The sequence below is a fragment of the Anas platyrhynchos genome, chromosome 3, assembly GCF_047663525.1.
Source record: "Anas platyrhynchos isolate ZD024472 breed Pekin duck chromosome 3, IASCAAS_PekinDuck_T2T, whole genome shotgun sequence".
Taxonomy (NCBI): domain Eukaryota; kingdom Metazoa; phylum Chordata; class Aves; order Anseriformes; family Anatidae; genus Anas; species Anas platyrhynchos.
This window is the reverse complement of record NC_092589.1, coordinates 26,266,421-26,282,610: the sequence shown is the minus strand read 5'-3', so window position 1 is coordinate 26,282,610 and position 16,190 is coordinate 26,266,421. Positions and strand designations below refer to the sequence as shown.

Here is a 16,190-nt window from a genome sequence, read left to right as displayed (position 1 = left end):
GAGAACAGTGCTTGCCCTGTTCACTTTGAATCCCCACAAAAGCTGGAAGTGATGTTTCCAGGTATTATTTCTGCATGTCTGGGGAAGGTTGACTCTGAGCACACGGAAGAAAAGGTTTTCAGAGGAGACCTGTGTATGGTTCCATAATACAACACCATCTGGTCAAGTGAAAGATCCATTTCCAATCCAATATGAAGCTTTTATCTTAAATCAATATTCTAACTGGAATCATCCCAGTACCTGGGAATGTAGCCTCTGAGGATCATGCTGAGCAGTATGTTACCTGTGTTACAAAGTAATGTAAATCTAGCAGAGCGCTTGCAACAAGTGACATAAAAGAAAGCTTTTTATACCAAAGTAAATGAGAGGAGGGTCAGATTCAGGTATGAATAACTGTGTCATCTCAGAGGAACTGTCATGATTCAGGTATTTGGTGTCATTTAATTACAAGGATGGCTATGCAGAATAACATAGCAGAGCACCACTTTCTGGCAAAGGAGGAGGACTTAGAAGAGTTTTTCTGTGGGTGCCGTATAAGCAAGCTCTTTACAGCAGACCTTTGCTTAGGTCAGGAAGGGAATGTGTCTGCTGGAACAGATGATGCTTTCTTGGAGACTGTCCTTCTATTTGCATACCAGTCGTTGTCTTGTGATGAGTTTAGCTGTGGCATTCTCTATTCTACCCATACAGTTTGCATCTGGTTTGTGTTTTCCAGGGCCCAGCAGCAATTTTGGAGTTACTTGCTGTGTGTGATGCTGCAGCTCTCTGGCTTGCAAGTGCCAACTCACTGCACCCTCCACCCTGCTCTAAGGGTTTCCTGTGCTGAATTGTGAGTGGGGAAATGCCAACATCAAGGACAGATCCCCAGGAAATGAGATTATCAGCAGGAAAGTGACAGGAATGAAGGACAAATAGGCAAGCGGGGATTGGTCCTGTCCCCAAAACAGTTTTCACTGGGACAGGAGAGCTCTTCTGTCTGGAAAGCAGATAAGGAGGTTCTTGAAAAGGCTTTCTGCCGTGTCTGGTGAGCTGAAGCTTAAATGCCTTGATTTAAGTATTACATGGCTGACTTGTTATGTATGGATAAATTTCTAACATCACGTTATACACGTTCTTATCTTGTGCAGCAGTTAGGAATTGCAAATTCATTATGCCAGTCATTTTACATATGCTACGTATTTTCCTATTTCTGTAGCCTTTGAGCACATTAGTCTTCTCCTGGAAGTTTTCCATTAAGAAAATATTTACAATCTTAATTCTAATGTAATTGCTTTCCCTGGGAATTCTCATGGTCACTAATTAGGTTAACACTGATCATTAGAACACAAACATAATTATTATCCCATAGTATTAAAATTAGTCACATGTTAAAAGCTAAATTAAATTAGTCAATGGTGAGAATGAACAATGGCTGTGCTTCTGATTATACTGTGTCAAGGTTTCCTAAAGAAAACCCTCACTTAAATCATTGAGATGGCTTGTGTGTGTGTTTCAATCACTATCTGTTGGTAATAAGCAAATTAGAGGGTAAAGAAGATCTGGGGTTGACATTCTGGAAGATGTGAGGGAATCATGTAATCTCTTTTGGGATGCGGAGGGAATTTGTTTTTACTTAGAATCACAGAATCATTAAGGTTGGAAAAGGCCTCCAAGATCATCTGCTCTTTTTGGCTGAACAGAAAGAAGCTACAGAGAGTCTGAAGAGCAAATCCCCCTTAGTTTTGCTCTGCAAAAGAGGTCTGTGCCTGTTGGCTTCCTCATGCTGTTTAGGAGTGAGAAGATAACGCTTCTGCTGATGTCTGCTGTACACAGGGATGTGGTGCAGCCTGGGCAGCCCTCTGCTGAAGGCTTAAATCAGTTTCCATGAAGATAGCAGTGTGAATCAGGATTGCCATCCTCTCTAGTAGCCTCGCTGATTGTCCTGCACCCAGCTTTTATGGCAGAGTTTGGGTCCTGCGTTATTGGTATTGGTTGGGCCAGGTGTATGGCTCGGTGGTGCAGCTGGGCTACCAGGCTGAAAAGGATAAGCGAAGCTCAATTACTGTTTCTGTGGGACTGAACCTGCCCTGATCCTTTCAGATCCCTCAGCTTCCTAGGGCTGGGGAAAGAGGCAGGAGATCAAAAACCATGGCTTCCTCAGGGCTTTCCCAGCAGGAGCTGGCAGGAGACAAGCTGGAGAAACCATTCTTTGCACACAAGCCTTGCCACGTGGTTCTTCTCACTGGAGGTGGGGAAAATCACTGGATTTAAAAGAAAATGTAATTAGGGTTAACCTGAATTTAAATAATTGTTAAACTACTCAATAGCTATTAGCATGCCCTACCATTTCCTATCAGAGAAATGCAAATGCGTGTCACCACATCAATTCATGGGAACGCAGGTTGGAAGCTGATAATTGTTACTGTAATTTTCCACCTAAAATCTCTTGAGAACTCCTCCTATGGATTTCCATGACAGGCCACCCAGAGACACAGGAGCTTTTTGTTCTTGTATTTTAAACCACAGCATTTGTGATAGTCTCTCTATTAGCAACAGTGAACTAAGGTGGGTGTTGTATAAAGACATATTCATTCTGCATTTGCAAAACAGATTTATGTTCAGGGATACAAGATGGAGTATATATAGAATTAAAGCTCTCTAGAATTTTATATAGTTTTAAAGTGATGACTCCATCCTGCTTCTGTTAAAGATTCAAAATTGTAATAACCATTCAAGATGCTTTGGCCTGGGTTCTAAATGAGCACCACTGTCTAAAAAAATACACATACACCTGATGTCAAATGAAGCATTATGTAATTAATTTGCAAATGGACTCCCTGCACAAGTGCTTGGAAGTTATACGGATGGTAACTTTGTCTTCCCAAGCTGTGAAAGGCTCCGACAGTAGCAGTTTGTCTCTGCTTGCCAGGCCTTGAAATTTGCTCTGTAGAGCTATGTAAGAGATGATAAAAAAGAAATATCTGAAGACAGCAGTATCTAAAGACATAGTGTTTTGTTATGTGCATTAATTACTTCTACTGAGAGCTGAGTATCAGGTGAATACAACCCATAATCTTTTTTCTATTTTTTAGATAAAAATGCGTCAGTTTCAGTGCTTCTGTAAAATACTGATCCTAGGATAAAATTCAGGAGATAGGTCTAATCCATGCCTATTTTTACACAAAGCAGCCCTTCATTTCAAGAACACTGTCGCAACGTATTGAAAAAATGATTTGATCTGTCTTTTTAGAATCACATTTCTTTGAATGTAGATTAAATTTCTCTTCTCGGTATTTATTCTTGTGCTAGCAGTGTCAAAACAGAAACTGCAAGCATTGTGGTAAAAGAAAAGTTATGTTATTTCCCTGCAGCTTCTGTAAATGCTTTTGTGTCCCTTTTTGAACCGCTGCTCTGTAACTCCTCAGAGTCACCTTCTGTTCCCATGATGGCAGCAGTGCCATAAAGAGCAGTGGATGAACTTGGACATGTTGAAGTTGTGTTATAGAGAATGCATTGATTATTTCCCTTCATTCTTATTAATAGATCCTGGTTTTGGAGCTTGATTCTGTCTGCTATCCCAAGCAAAAATGGGAAAGTCCAGCAGAGGCACCCCATGTGGGTGGTAAGGTTGCCCATGACCTGTCCCCAGGCTGTGCAGAACTGGAAGTGCTGCCTGCACGCAGCTGCAGCCCTCAGCGTGCAGGAGCCTCTGCAACAGCTCCGCTTCCCCGAGAGGGGACTTTGCCAGAGGAATGGCACTGGCATGGATTCAGCAGCCATACGCCTACTCTCGCTTCCTACGCACCCTTTTGTACTGTCACCGTGGATCAGCGTGGGAGCACAGCTTCACAGGTCAGAGGCTGCTTAGACGCTGCTGAACACGCTTCCCCAGTGTTGTTCTCTCGCTGTCCCTAGCTAGCAGAATCTATTTCTTTGGGCAAAATGTAAGCCATATGGGATAATGCTTTTGAAAGCTTGGAAGTCAGATCCTTTGAATTTTTTTTTTCCTTTATGGTCTTAATTTATGCACATATGAAAGTGAAGCATGTTTTTCTTTTTCTCTCCTTGTCTCTTTCCTATCCAAAGCATCAAAAAATCAATCTTTTCCAAGGAGGTTTTTAAAATTGTTTTTGAAATTGAGAAAAATTGGAAAGATAATCCCCAAAAAGCTGCTCTGACAAATAACTTTAAAACAAAACATGAGCTTTAGTTTTTCTTTCCTCTTTCAGCTGTATGAGGAATATCTGTCTAAAAGTGTTGATTTGTCTAGCATAGCATCAGCAACGTGTGGCAGAGCTGGCAATAAAACACGGTTCTCCAATGCCTGCCCAGTTCTTTATTGAGAAAACTATTCTTTCTCTCCCTACAGCTCTTCATTTGTTATAGTGCACATCTCAGTTTCTAAAATAAAGGATATGAGTTGGACAGAGAAGACTTGCCTTAAAATTATGATTGATTGTGATTTAAGAGTTCTGTTCTGTCTGTGCTCTGAATCAGAGAAGGCTCCAGTGAAAATGAGTATGTATCAGGAAAACGAAGACCCATTTCCCACATGTTTTGGTGTCTTTGGTTACTTCAGGATAATTTGGACACATTTAATGAAATGCACCAACATTTTCAGAGCAAAATTCCAGATTCTGTTACATCTGTGGAAATGGTAGATTTCTGTGGCTTCCACAGGGTACTACAAATATATGTTGGATTTGGATTTTGGCTTGTTACAAGTCCCTGTACTGAACTAGGAAAGCAGTAGAGTTGGGAGTCAGTGGTAGAAGGATGTATGGTCGTTCTCAGGTGGTGGTGACAAATGTTTGCTAACTTTCTTTCTAGAAGTAGGAACTTTTAAAGGGTTGGCATTTAACTTCATTATAGCTCAGTGTATTTCTTGTATGTATTTATCAGTAGAGTCACTCAGAACCATTCTCAGCCTACTGAACATCAGCATATAATTGCATACTTTCTGTTCAATTGCATATCTCTGTCTCATTTAGAACATGGTGGTAAATTATCTTTAAATATAAATGTCTGCTGACTGACTCTGAAGGTTAAATGATAATTTTGCTGATCTGACTGGTATGATACAGTTGTAATATGTTGACTTGAAGCAAATGCAGACTTTTAGAAGAAAAGTATATTTTGTGGCAAAACCTGTGAGTGGGATTTGTAGAGCATGGATCTGATTTTGCACAAAGCTGGATTATATCCACTGCCTTTGATCTTAATCATATCACGTGGGCATATAATTCCACTAAAATTCCCTTATGAATACCTGTAGACAAGGTATAATTCACTTTGAAAGCCTGAACTGTTGAAACTGTGAATCTCTACTTATTGAAATAACTGGAACTTCTTCTGTATAAGCTGCACGCTTTAGCCATTGATCACATTTGAAGCCTAGAGATCTAAGCCATGTCCAAAAGTTGCTAATTGCCAGATCAAAGTAACTGAGACAGAGACAACCTATGACTTACTTGTGGTTATATGGGAAGTTAATGGTAGCTCTGAGCAAACCAAGTCTTATGACTCCAGTCTTGTGTTTGGTGCTGGAGATCAAAATGGTCTTCCTTATATGGCTGCATTTTCTCAGTTTCATTTATTTATTCATTTACTTAATTAGATTCTTGTAAATTAAGTTGCTGCCTGTGAGAAATACATTTGTGATTACAGTCTCTGGCTCAAAACCAAGTGCGCTGTTATTTTTGCAACAGGACAACGTGTTCCTCTCATTCCAAGGAAAAGTTAATTATGAATGGTAGGAAGGTATGTTGTGATTTTGTTATGACCAGTTGTTCTCTATTGTGAGACTATTGCAAACGGTAGCTAGTTAACAAATTCCCTAATTTTATGCCATAACAGCATTAGCTTCCCCCTTCCCCCCCCCCAAAAAAAAAAAAAAATCAACCCCCAAATCAACAATGACAAAACAAACAAAAAACATTGACTTCTTGTGCTTCAATTGTATATATGTGATTTGGAAAACCAATGCATTCATTAGGTTTAGCTTTTCTGCCATAAAACTCCTTATGATCTGTTCACGTTAAGATTTTATTCCTTAACAGGATGCTACAAAAAACAATGTATGAAACAAATATGTTTTCTTTTTCCTTGGTACCTTACCAAATAACTGCAGCTGAATGCATTTAGTGTGAATATTACCTAGAGACACTCAGTAGATTAGTGACTGGAACAGAGAAACTGTATGTTGGTAGTCATTGATAGTGTGTTGCTTGATTGGTAACACGTGTAAGTGATTTGCTCCTGAATCATCCGAAGTGTATTTTTATCATGCATCTTAGATACAAACTATTTCTTTTCATCGAGAGACTATTCAGTTGTCTAAAACCCATCATATCATGTAACTCACGAATGTAAGCTCCAAGCTCTGTTTGCTGTGCTATCGTGGTAGCAAAAAGGCTCCGCTTTAATGCTGTCTAGACTTGGGCAGATTTGCCTTAACTATGAGAACTGTACTCTGTGCCATAGCAGTATCTAGTAGCACTGTTCATTCAGATGGATTAAATGAAGGCACTGGTCTGCTAGACTGAATACACCAGCTTTGTTTGTTTCTGATAGCAATGTTAACATGCAGTTGAGTGGCAGAGTGTTTCCATGCAACATCAAGCCCTGAGTGTTATCTCCTCTTGGAGTTTGTGTATTAATTTATTTAACATAATTTATGAATTCATATAAGCTCATTAATTCAGTCTGTATAGTAATTCACATTTTGTGAATTATGGATCTTATCAACTTATTTTAATAGCTAAATGAGCAAGTACCTGTTTCCATTTCAAACCATTTAATGAAAAGCGGAGCGCAAGATTGGAGTCAATGCACTTTTCATTTAAAAATAAATAAATAAACCCAATGGAACTCAGCCATGAGAAATAGTGCTGAGGATGAGATATCTTTGACAATAAATTCCCTCAGATTTTATGGGAACAACCTTTCCATAGAGAGAATGAGCAAAGCCAAATTGTTTTCTGACGGTGTCTTCTTCTACGTTATGAATTGCCTGGCATCAGTGTCATTGTGCTATCCCTATTCTGAAAGACAGATTGTAGTCTGTACATTAACATCCTAGGGATGTGTCCTGCACTTAATCAGTGTGAGAAAAATTGACTCCATTAGATTTTCATGGCTGGGCAAAGTGTCCATAGTACATCTAGACTACTTGGTATGTTTAATTAAGGGATACAGTTCCCTGCTCCAGCTCCTTAACCTCATGAAAAGCTTGTAAGCCATTTGTCACAGCAAAATTTTGCAACTGGGTGGCTCAGGAAAACCTGTACCAGGTCTCTGTGCCCTACATAGTTTTTGAACAAATTTCTAGATGACTTAATCACCTCCTCGTACCATCATAACATGCCCAATGGTATTCAACATCTACCTACACATCAAAAAGTGCCACAGATATACATTTTTATAGACTGCATGTGGCTCTTATGCTATTTCAGGCATTCTGAGTAGGAAAAAAATAAGGGGGGGGGGGGGGGAAGAAAAAGAAAAAGCATGTATACAATAATAATATGTTTGGACCACAGAGGTACTGCATGAGGCCAAAAAAGAATGCAGGACCAGACATGGTGGTTGCATCCAGGCTATACCAAGTGACCCTATGGCTGCAGGATAGTCCCTGGTCCTTTTTTTATTGAGCAATGTAGGTGTGGCTTCTTCATCATAGTTATTTTTCTGTAGAATAAAGAAAAACATATTTCCTTACCTTGGAGTAGTGTTGTGGAGATCAATACAGTGAAGACAGTAAAGTGCAGGCATAACATAAAATAAGTGCAAATTTTGCTATATTTGTTTATGCAGCTACTATCTATATTTGAGGTTCAGTTAGTCTGAGATGCACCCATTCTCGTCATTGTCCCATCTGATATAATATTTTATTGACATTCTTGTAGACTAGACATAATTCCATTTTTCTCAAAAGATTTGCCGTATAAGTCTTTCCTACTGTGTTTTCTATGTTTTCTTTGTTTAATAGATCTAAACTTTTCCAGGCACAAAACTCTGGATAGTCAAAGGCATTTTTCAGGATGGACTCATTTATACCAATAAATTTATACCTTTTGTAACCAATGAAAAATGTAAGGAAATGCTGACAAAACCAGCTGTTCCTGCATATCATTTAAGATGTACACAATGTAATCTGTGTGGTTTGGCTAGTCATTTGCCATGTTAATGACAGCAAATACTGGCTTTGAGATTAAAAAGAATAATTTAAATTACACTGTGCTAAGGAATAAATGAAATTTAGCAGTAATGAAAAAGCTTCGTTCAATGTCTGCAGTTATTGCAAGCTGAAGCAGCTCTTACTGAAAATTTAACCAAAGGGTCTTGATTTCTCTTCAACTGAAATATTCTATGATGCAACAAGTAGTTAATCAGGTAAGTGTCTTGTTAAATAATTTAAAGAGGAAGCGCCAGATTCCATCTTAAACTACAATGATGTAATTCCAGCGGAGTACTTTTCTCTTTCGGAGAGTCAGACACTCTGCAGTTGGAAGAATGTCAAAGCTGAGGCATGGGAGCGGGTTCAAATGAAACACAGAGCCAAAGAATGACCTTCCAAGTCTGGGAAGTGTGCACAGAGGAGAGGGAACGAAACCAGCAATGAGGACTTTGGAAGAATTGGCAAAGAAAATGGTGATGGGGAATGCAGCTTTCACTTGGGCCATGGCTTGGACTCTGAGCAATTCTGGGAGCCGACAAGAACTGCCAAGGCAGAGAAATTGGGTAGATTGAGGCTGGCAGAGGAGTCCCAGGTGTGGAGAGTAGTGTATAGCTGTAGAGAATGAAACAGAAGCCTGATGCTGGAGCGGGACAAAGAAGGCAGAAAGTTAGAAAGGACTATTCCAGCTGTTGCCTCACAGTTTTATCAATATTGTAATAACAGCATGGCACAGTAACTTGTTTTCAGCATCATTTAAAAAAAATATACATTTGTAAATATATTTTCCATTTTATTTGAATTTTGCATTACATTTTTTTCCCAAAGGAATTTGCTTATTTGTCTCTCTTGGAAAAGATGTGAGTGCTAGATGGACATTTAATGAATCTGAAATTAAACACTGTTTTACTTCAATACATCTACTTTAAGCTTTTAGAAAAGCAGAGAAATTAAGATGCATCTTTTTGTGAAAAACATTTAGATGTCTAATGTAAAGCTTAAGCTAACAAATACAGAATGGTTTTAATGAACTTTTTCATTTTTTATTTTTTATTAATTACCTTAAAGATGTAAATAAAGCCTGAGTATTTCATACTAATTATACTCTGACTTCAGTTCTAGAGCTCTTCTGCAGAATTCTTAATCTTACTAGGATCCTATAGAGAAGTAATATTTAGAAAAAGCAGGACTATAGTTCCAGTTTACATATAACGTGTTTTTTTCATCAGAGATAACCTTTTAATAAGACAATACAGATATTAGTCATAAAATTTATTTAAATAGGTTTCCTGCATTTAACAATGATTTTAATAATTCTGCATGTTGCATACATTTTTAGAAAAATGTTTCTTTAAATGCAGTAGTGTTATTAATGCAACAGTAGAGTACTTGTGGTGCCATCAGAATGAATGACATATTCTGGAAATTATTTTAAAAGTAAGAACAGAACATATGTTCAGAACGCATTAAGAACGGCTCTGCGAAGTCCAGAAATCAGAGTAGATCATATGTTGCGGTGTACCTTGGGAATATTCAAAATAATTAAGAGCCAAAGTAAAGCTTTTATCGGTAAAAGAAGCATCAGATTATCTGGATGCAGCGTGTTGAACCCTTATGACTTTTAAAATCAATTTTGCAATGCTGCTCCTAGCATCTAAGTCCAATGGAAAAGGAAAGCACTTGGCACCCCACAGGCTTTTGAGCTCTCAGGAGCACGTGCCCGCTAAATCACTGCAATTAGACAGAAATTAAACTGGCTGAGGATACCAACCAGCATCTCTTCCTTGCTAAGAACAGACCCCGAGTGGTCTGACTGTGGCTACAGCATTGTCAGTTGCTAAGGGGACAGTGCTGGTCCAGTGTGTTGTTCTGCGGGATTACCTGTGATCACTTTTGAGGAAGAACATTTATTCCATAAAATAGACATGATTTTCTGAATGGCTGCTTGTTCATATCATGTATCTGCCTCTTTTCACATCACTGTCATGTGTCATGGTTTCTCTAATTAGAAGCCCACAGATGTGTTCTGTAAGAAAGTACCATTGTTTCCACTTGTATGTTGAGAGATCTGCATGTGATACCTTTCTTTGAAAAAGCAACATTTTTCTGTTGTTGTTCATGTAACGTTTATATTAAATTGTACACACTATTTTGCTGCTGTAGCTGAATGGCTCATTTTTTCCTATTTTGCAGGAATTGTGTAGGCTGCTTGCTGGTCTTTGAAATGATTAGACTGATTTTCCAAGCAAATGAGGCTTCTGTCAACATGCTTGCTTTGTGAAATGCTTCTGCCTGTCAAAGCTGAGGGGAACCTCAGCTTTGAAACGGTTGATCAAGTTCATCAAGATCCCAGAGATAATTAGGTTCCTTCTAGTTTTGTGGAAATGAACATCCATGTAGAGGAAGAGGAAAATGAAATTAGTGCCCCCATTGAAGAAAAAGCCAGGAGAACTGATGAAATGTCATCAATTATGACAGTTCATTGTTTATACTTTTTGTTCGGCAGCTTCTTGACTGACCAAATGTCATATGCAAAGCTCTGGAATAATTGCAGCATGTGCTGTTACCTCTGGTGGTATAGCAGAGTATGTGATGGGAAGAGCTAAAAATACCCCTCTGAGGAGGGAGGGAAGTGGTGAAAGTCTACATCTGCAGGTAACCTGTCTCATGGAAAAAAATGTCATGTCCACATGGGTTTTGGATTAATTTGACACAGGATTTTTTGGCACAATTTTAGTTTATAAATTCTGTCATTTGTAAGAGGTTATGTTTTAACTGACAAGCACATTTTCTTTGGGATTGCACTTAGCATTCCTAACTGTACCTTCACGATGCTTTTGTTTCGTAACAGTGCAGCACAGTGGGATGATGTTTACTTCAGTAACTTGAGCCACCTGAGTTCTTTGAGTGTACCATTAAGAGGCCTTGTTGAATTTATCCAGCCCTAAAGTCTTCATGCAACTTGTGTGGCTAATTGAACATCAGCAAAAATAATAAGCACCAAAATTCACATTTTTATTTACATTTTCAGATTTTTTCTGTAGCAGACATATTACCCACAGATTAGCAATATGAAACTGAACAACAGTCTTTGCTTGCTCTTTGTCTTAGCTCACAAGACCCTTTCCAACTGTATCTGAGTTGAAAATCTGACCTCATGGAGTCCTGTACTTGGCAGCAGGAAGGTGCTGCTGGAAATATTCTGAGTTTCTCAATCATTTATTCATGAATATGAAGTTACACGCTGAGTGGTATTTGGCCAGATAATTTGCTTCAGGAGTCGGGTTTATGATCCTCATCCAACAATGGCAGACTTGAGGGTATCTGGTAGATCTCTCTTACCAGATGTAGCCAGGCAATTTCTGTCAGAGGGCCCAGGCTGTCTTTCATAACCTTTTCACAAAAACTCTGAGAAGCTAAGACTGAGAGTCACAGATTGTTTGCTTAGTGCCAACAGCCTGATAATGCAAACCTTAATATTAAAAGGTCAGGCATTTAACGTCCTAGTAAAGAGCACTTTGTGTGAGAAACTAATCTGAATAGACTTAACTTCCAAATCTGATTGGCAGCATACACAAATTTGCTGCCAGCAATTCTTAGGGAAAGATGTAAACTGATATCCCAAATCAATTAGGACAACAGCACTGTATTATAATTCTTAGCCATCTTTTCAGTTACTGGAGCAAGTATAGCTTTGAGAGCTATCTTTTGAAGATACCTCAGAGGTCAGGTTTTAACTTCAACATTCTGGGTTAGAGCATTTGGGATTGTCTCATTTGTTTTGCTGTTGCTGCAAGACATATTTTTACATTGTTGTAAATAATCTGCAAGGGTAGAATACCCTAGAAGTGTACATCAAGCTACGGGAACTTTATTAAGGCTACTGGTTTAAAAAAACAGGCAAACAAAACAACCAACCAACCAAAAAAAAAAAAAAGTTTCGGTTCTGTGGGAGTTTTCATCTATTCTTTCAAAATCTGTTTTCATTCCAGATTGGAAGACAACCAGACAAAAGGAACACATGAGCGAGTGCATGCACACGTGTATGCACACAGAAACATGTACCCTTGGAAGACCCCACTAAGTGAAATTTCAACAAAAGGTTGAGTTCTCTTACAGAAAGAGTTTATTTTGATAAAATCAAGATGGTTCATTTAAATTTCAATATTAAGTTAAATATGATAAGAAGTAAAAAGACTTGAAACAAAAAGGCGTTTTGTTCTGTTTTAAATAAAATACCTTGCATATGCTCTTCATTTCATCACTCCCAATGGTATTTCAGTGAAACCATCATATTTCTGCATTTAACTTATTTAACTGTGATCTCATTTTGTTCATGTCAGGACAGTTATAGATAGCATATCTGTCTGGCATCCTAAATAGGAGGGTATTAATCTAGAGCCTCAACCTTTCTGGTTACTGCTGGCCTAGGTCTTCTAACCCTTTAGTTAGGTTTTTCATTCATATATGCTATAGTTTTTATATATTCTATATCTTCATTAAGCATTGACTGTAATCATATATATACATATATAAATATATACATATATACTCATACAATAATGAGTATGGCCAAGGTGGAAGAAAAAACTCTGGTAGGTTTGGTGAGGATCTTACCTTAAATATGTAAATAATCCATTTATAGCAGGGATCAGATAACTTTAGAATTACAAGGTAATCTCTCATAATAAATATTTGCTGATTTTGAGAAAAATTTTTAGAGTTCTCAGAAAAATCAAATATTTATATGTAGCAAACACAAATGTATGTAAATTATACTAATAAGTTAGTCTTAACATGCAATTGTGTCACTATACTATGTAGACTAAACTATGCTGTATCTCATATAGACACATTATATTACTGTCCTTGTTTTTGCAGTAACTGAGATCTTCATGATTTTTAATGTGCTTATTCTCCTATGGCCCTCATGCCAAATTTTTCCAGCAGCTTTCAATTTTAATCACCAAAGTGGCTTCACATCTGTGCAGTGGGAGAAGATTCTCCTGTGTAGGTTGTTTGCTGAAAGCTTTGGGGCTTATGGGATAAAACTTTTATCTATATGCATCAGTTAGTTTTATTATGGTAGTAAACTTGCTGTTGGCAAATGTGTCATTGCAACAGATGATATTCTTCCTTTTGGTAGGAAACTATTGATAACCTGCAAATCATTTGTAGTCTCTATTGATTTATCAGGTACTTAAGGTCTCACTTTGAGCTGTCTGTGCACAGCTGTCCTTCTGTGCAGCAGGCAGACAAGTAGTTTAAGTGCCTTCATCAAAAAGAGCTGCCCCTGGATTTAGGAGAAAGCCTCTGACATTCAGAACTGATCAGCTGTGTTCCTTTTATGAGGCGAATGGAGGGAGATACAGCTTACACTGTTGCAATTGTAACGTGAGAGCAAAACCAAAACAGCTGATCTTTAATAATTTGTCCAAGAGGTGTCCCTCCTGATAATGCTGAAAAATGTAGGCTGTTCTGGTGGTGGGCAGAAGTATATGATGTACGAATATGCTTAGAAATTTTAAACATATCCTTATGAAAAAAAAAAAGTATTCCATGATGTCAATTGCAAACATGATTGCAAATTGCACACTTAAGTGTGACAGCTTGTGAGGGTCTCAAAAAATTTAGATGACCCTTTAAACATCTTGCAAACTGCATCTCAGATTCTTTATGGGTGGGAGTTTGTGTCCTGGGACATTCTGCTGACATCCATGGCTGGTAGATCCTTTGTTCTGGGATACTGCCTAAAAGGGAGAAAAAAGGGTTAAAAGAAAAAAAAAAAAAAAAGTTGAGAAGAATAGCTAACAACTCATACATACTTGATCCCACAGGAGTCCTCATTCCTGTGCTGAACACAGTAATGCTGTCAGAAAGATGGTGATCAAGACAAATTGTGCAGAAAATTTTAGGGCTGGAACACTTTCTAGGAAAGAATAGAAAATCATAGGGGTGATCTGAGGTAAATGTCAGTGCTGGGACAAAGAACTATATTTGCTCGTAAGCTTTGCTGACATTTTCTCTTTCAAAATCCTTTTTACTGTTGCTTTAATCTGGACAAATGTCTATCATTAGGGACTCATGATTTCTGAGATGGCCATTTTGCTCAGCCTGACTTTGCTTTTCAGCTCTGTAGTTGCTTTTTCTAACTTCGGTGAGGAACGAAATTGAGAAAATGCATTGATTTTGCCATATGACAAAACATTTCTGAAGGCGGTTAGGCTGGAGGAGATTAATGTTTCCATGATTTGAACAGCAACTTATCATTTAACAGAAGGATTATGTTGGTACCAAATTGGCTTCTTCTCATGATCTTGTGAAAATTTTCCTGCTTGGTCAGTTCATATCCAAAGAAACCGTTCAGGTATACAGCTGTGTTCTTTTCCCTTACAGCTCCAATTGTACAAGTAGCTTTCCTACGCAGCAAAGGCGTTTTACATACAGGCTGCTGTCTTTCATAATATCCATAACACAGTCCTTCTGTTTGCTCTGTTACTTGTAGGAGCTCTTCACAGCCTGGCAGGACTTCCTTCAGGCTCCAAGCATCCTGTGTTAAATGCCGCAGGGCCAGGGAGCACCAAGACTGCATACCCTTTGCTGCTTCTTTAGTAGGGTGTGAGGAGCCTGGGGCGTGAGGAGCAGGGCGCAGAAGCAAGGCATCCCATGGGGGACAACCTCTGCAGACCTTTAGAGATGGCTGGGGGCGCTGGAGGCAACAGAGCTCAGAAGCAGCAATGAAGGAGATGAAAGATAAAGTTCAGGAGGGAGTGTGACAAAGGAAGGAGCAAGCAGTGGGGCAGGAGCCAAAGGTGGGCAGGGGAAGTGAAGGCGGCGTGCAAGACACAACAGAGGACCTCCATAGCCAGGTTTCCACCAGACAACAACCTGCTCCCTCAAGAAACAACTACATAAAGTACTGCAGATCCATTAACCCTTTCTATTTTCTTCTAATCCCTTCTAGCATTAAATGTGCTTCAAGCATTTGTGGAAGATCATTGTAAATGTGAAGGTGTCAGGCTCTTCTGAAGATACATAGCATGCTTGTGAACATGGCTCCACATAACAGTGTTAGTTCAGTTTCATGCCCACAAAACTAGAGGAAATTGGACACTATGGTTACAGAAAATTAGAGTTGGGAATGAAAGCAACCAAAACCGAGATTTCTGGTATCTTTGTTCACTACTGTGTCCTGATTCACTCTCAGATGCCATCTGTCTTGTGCTCCGAGTCAGTCAGAGGTGTGACAGGAGGGAGCAGCGTCTGTGATCGATCGTGCAGTGGCACTGTATTGCAATGCGTTGTGCGGCGGGTTACGACCACTTGGGTAATTTTAATTCTGACATTTCCCGTCTTTCAATGGCTTTACTTGGCAAAAAGTAGTTTTTTAATTGTTATTATTATTATTATTTATTTTTTTCAGCGTTTTCACTGTGATGTGCAACTCTTTAGCTGCACAGGCGAGCTCTGCACACCTGACGGAGGAGTTAGGGAGGTGCTTGTGGAGCCACAGACCGACTGAAACTAACGCTTCGATGGTTTAGGTGTCGGGTTCGACCAATAGCTCTGGGAAAATCATAATAATAATAAATAAATAATAATAATAAAAAAAGGATGAAAATATGCAAAGTGGTGCGACCTTTATCATTTTCTCCCCCAAATTTAGGAGGTGCTGGGGACTTCCAGAGCCACCAGCTGTTGACACCGGGGCAAAAACGTTTCAAAACCGCGTCTACCCCACCTTTTTTTTTTTTTTTTATAAACAAACACATATTTATGGTGGGAGGGACCCAACCTCACCCCCCCCCTTTAACCACACAGCCGTGAGGGGCAGCGGGCGCGCAGCCCCCGCCACAGAGGCGGTTGGGCGGGGCTTCGCCTCACGGCCGGGCGCGGGGCGGGGCGAGGCGGTTGGGAGGGAGCGCGCGCCCCGCCGGTTAAACGGCCGCCTCGCGGGCACGCGCACGGCCGTTGGGCGGTGGCGGCGGCGGGAGCGGGGCGGAGCCACGAGCCCCCGCCCCGGCCCGGCCCGGCC

The 16,190-nt window shown here is 39.5% G+C and overlaps 1 long non-coding RNA gene across 1 annotated transcript; it reads left to right on the top strand.

Annotated features, from left to right (window-relative positions):
* Positions 1 to 10,661: 10,661 nt before the first annotated feature.
* On the top strand, positions 10,662 to 15,918 carry LOC110354295 (uncharacterized). The gene is made up of 2 exons (XR_002406053.4): positions 10,662 to 10,810; positions 12,148 to 15,918. It is a non-coding gene; the product is annotated as an uncharacterized lncRNA (long non-coding RNA).
* The last annotated feature ends 272 nt before the right edge of the window (positions 15,919 to 16,190 follow it).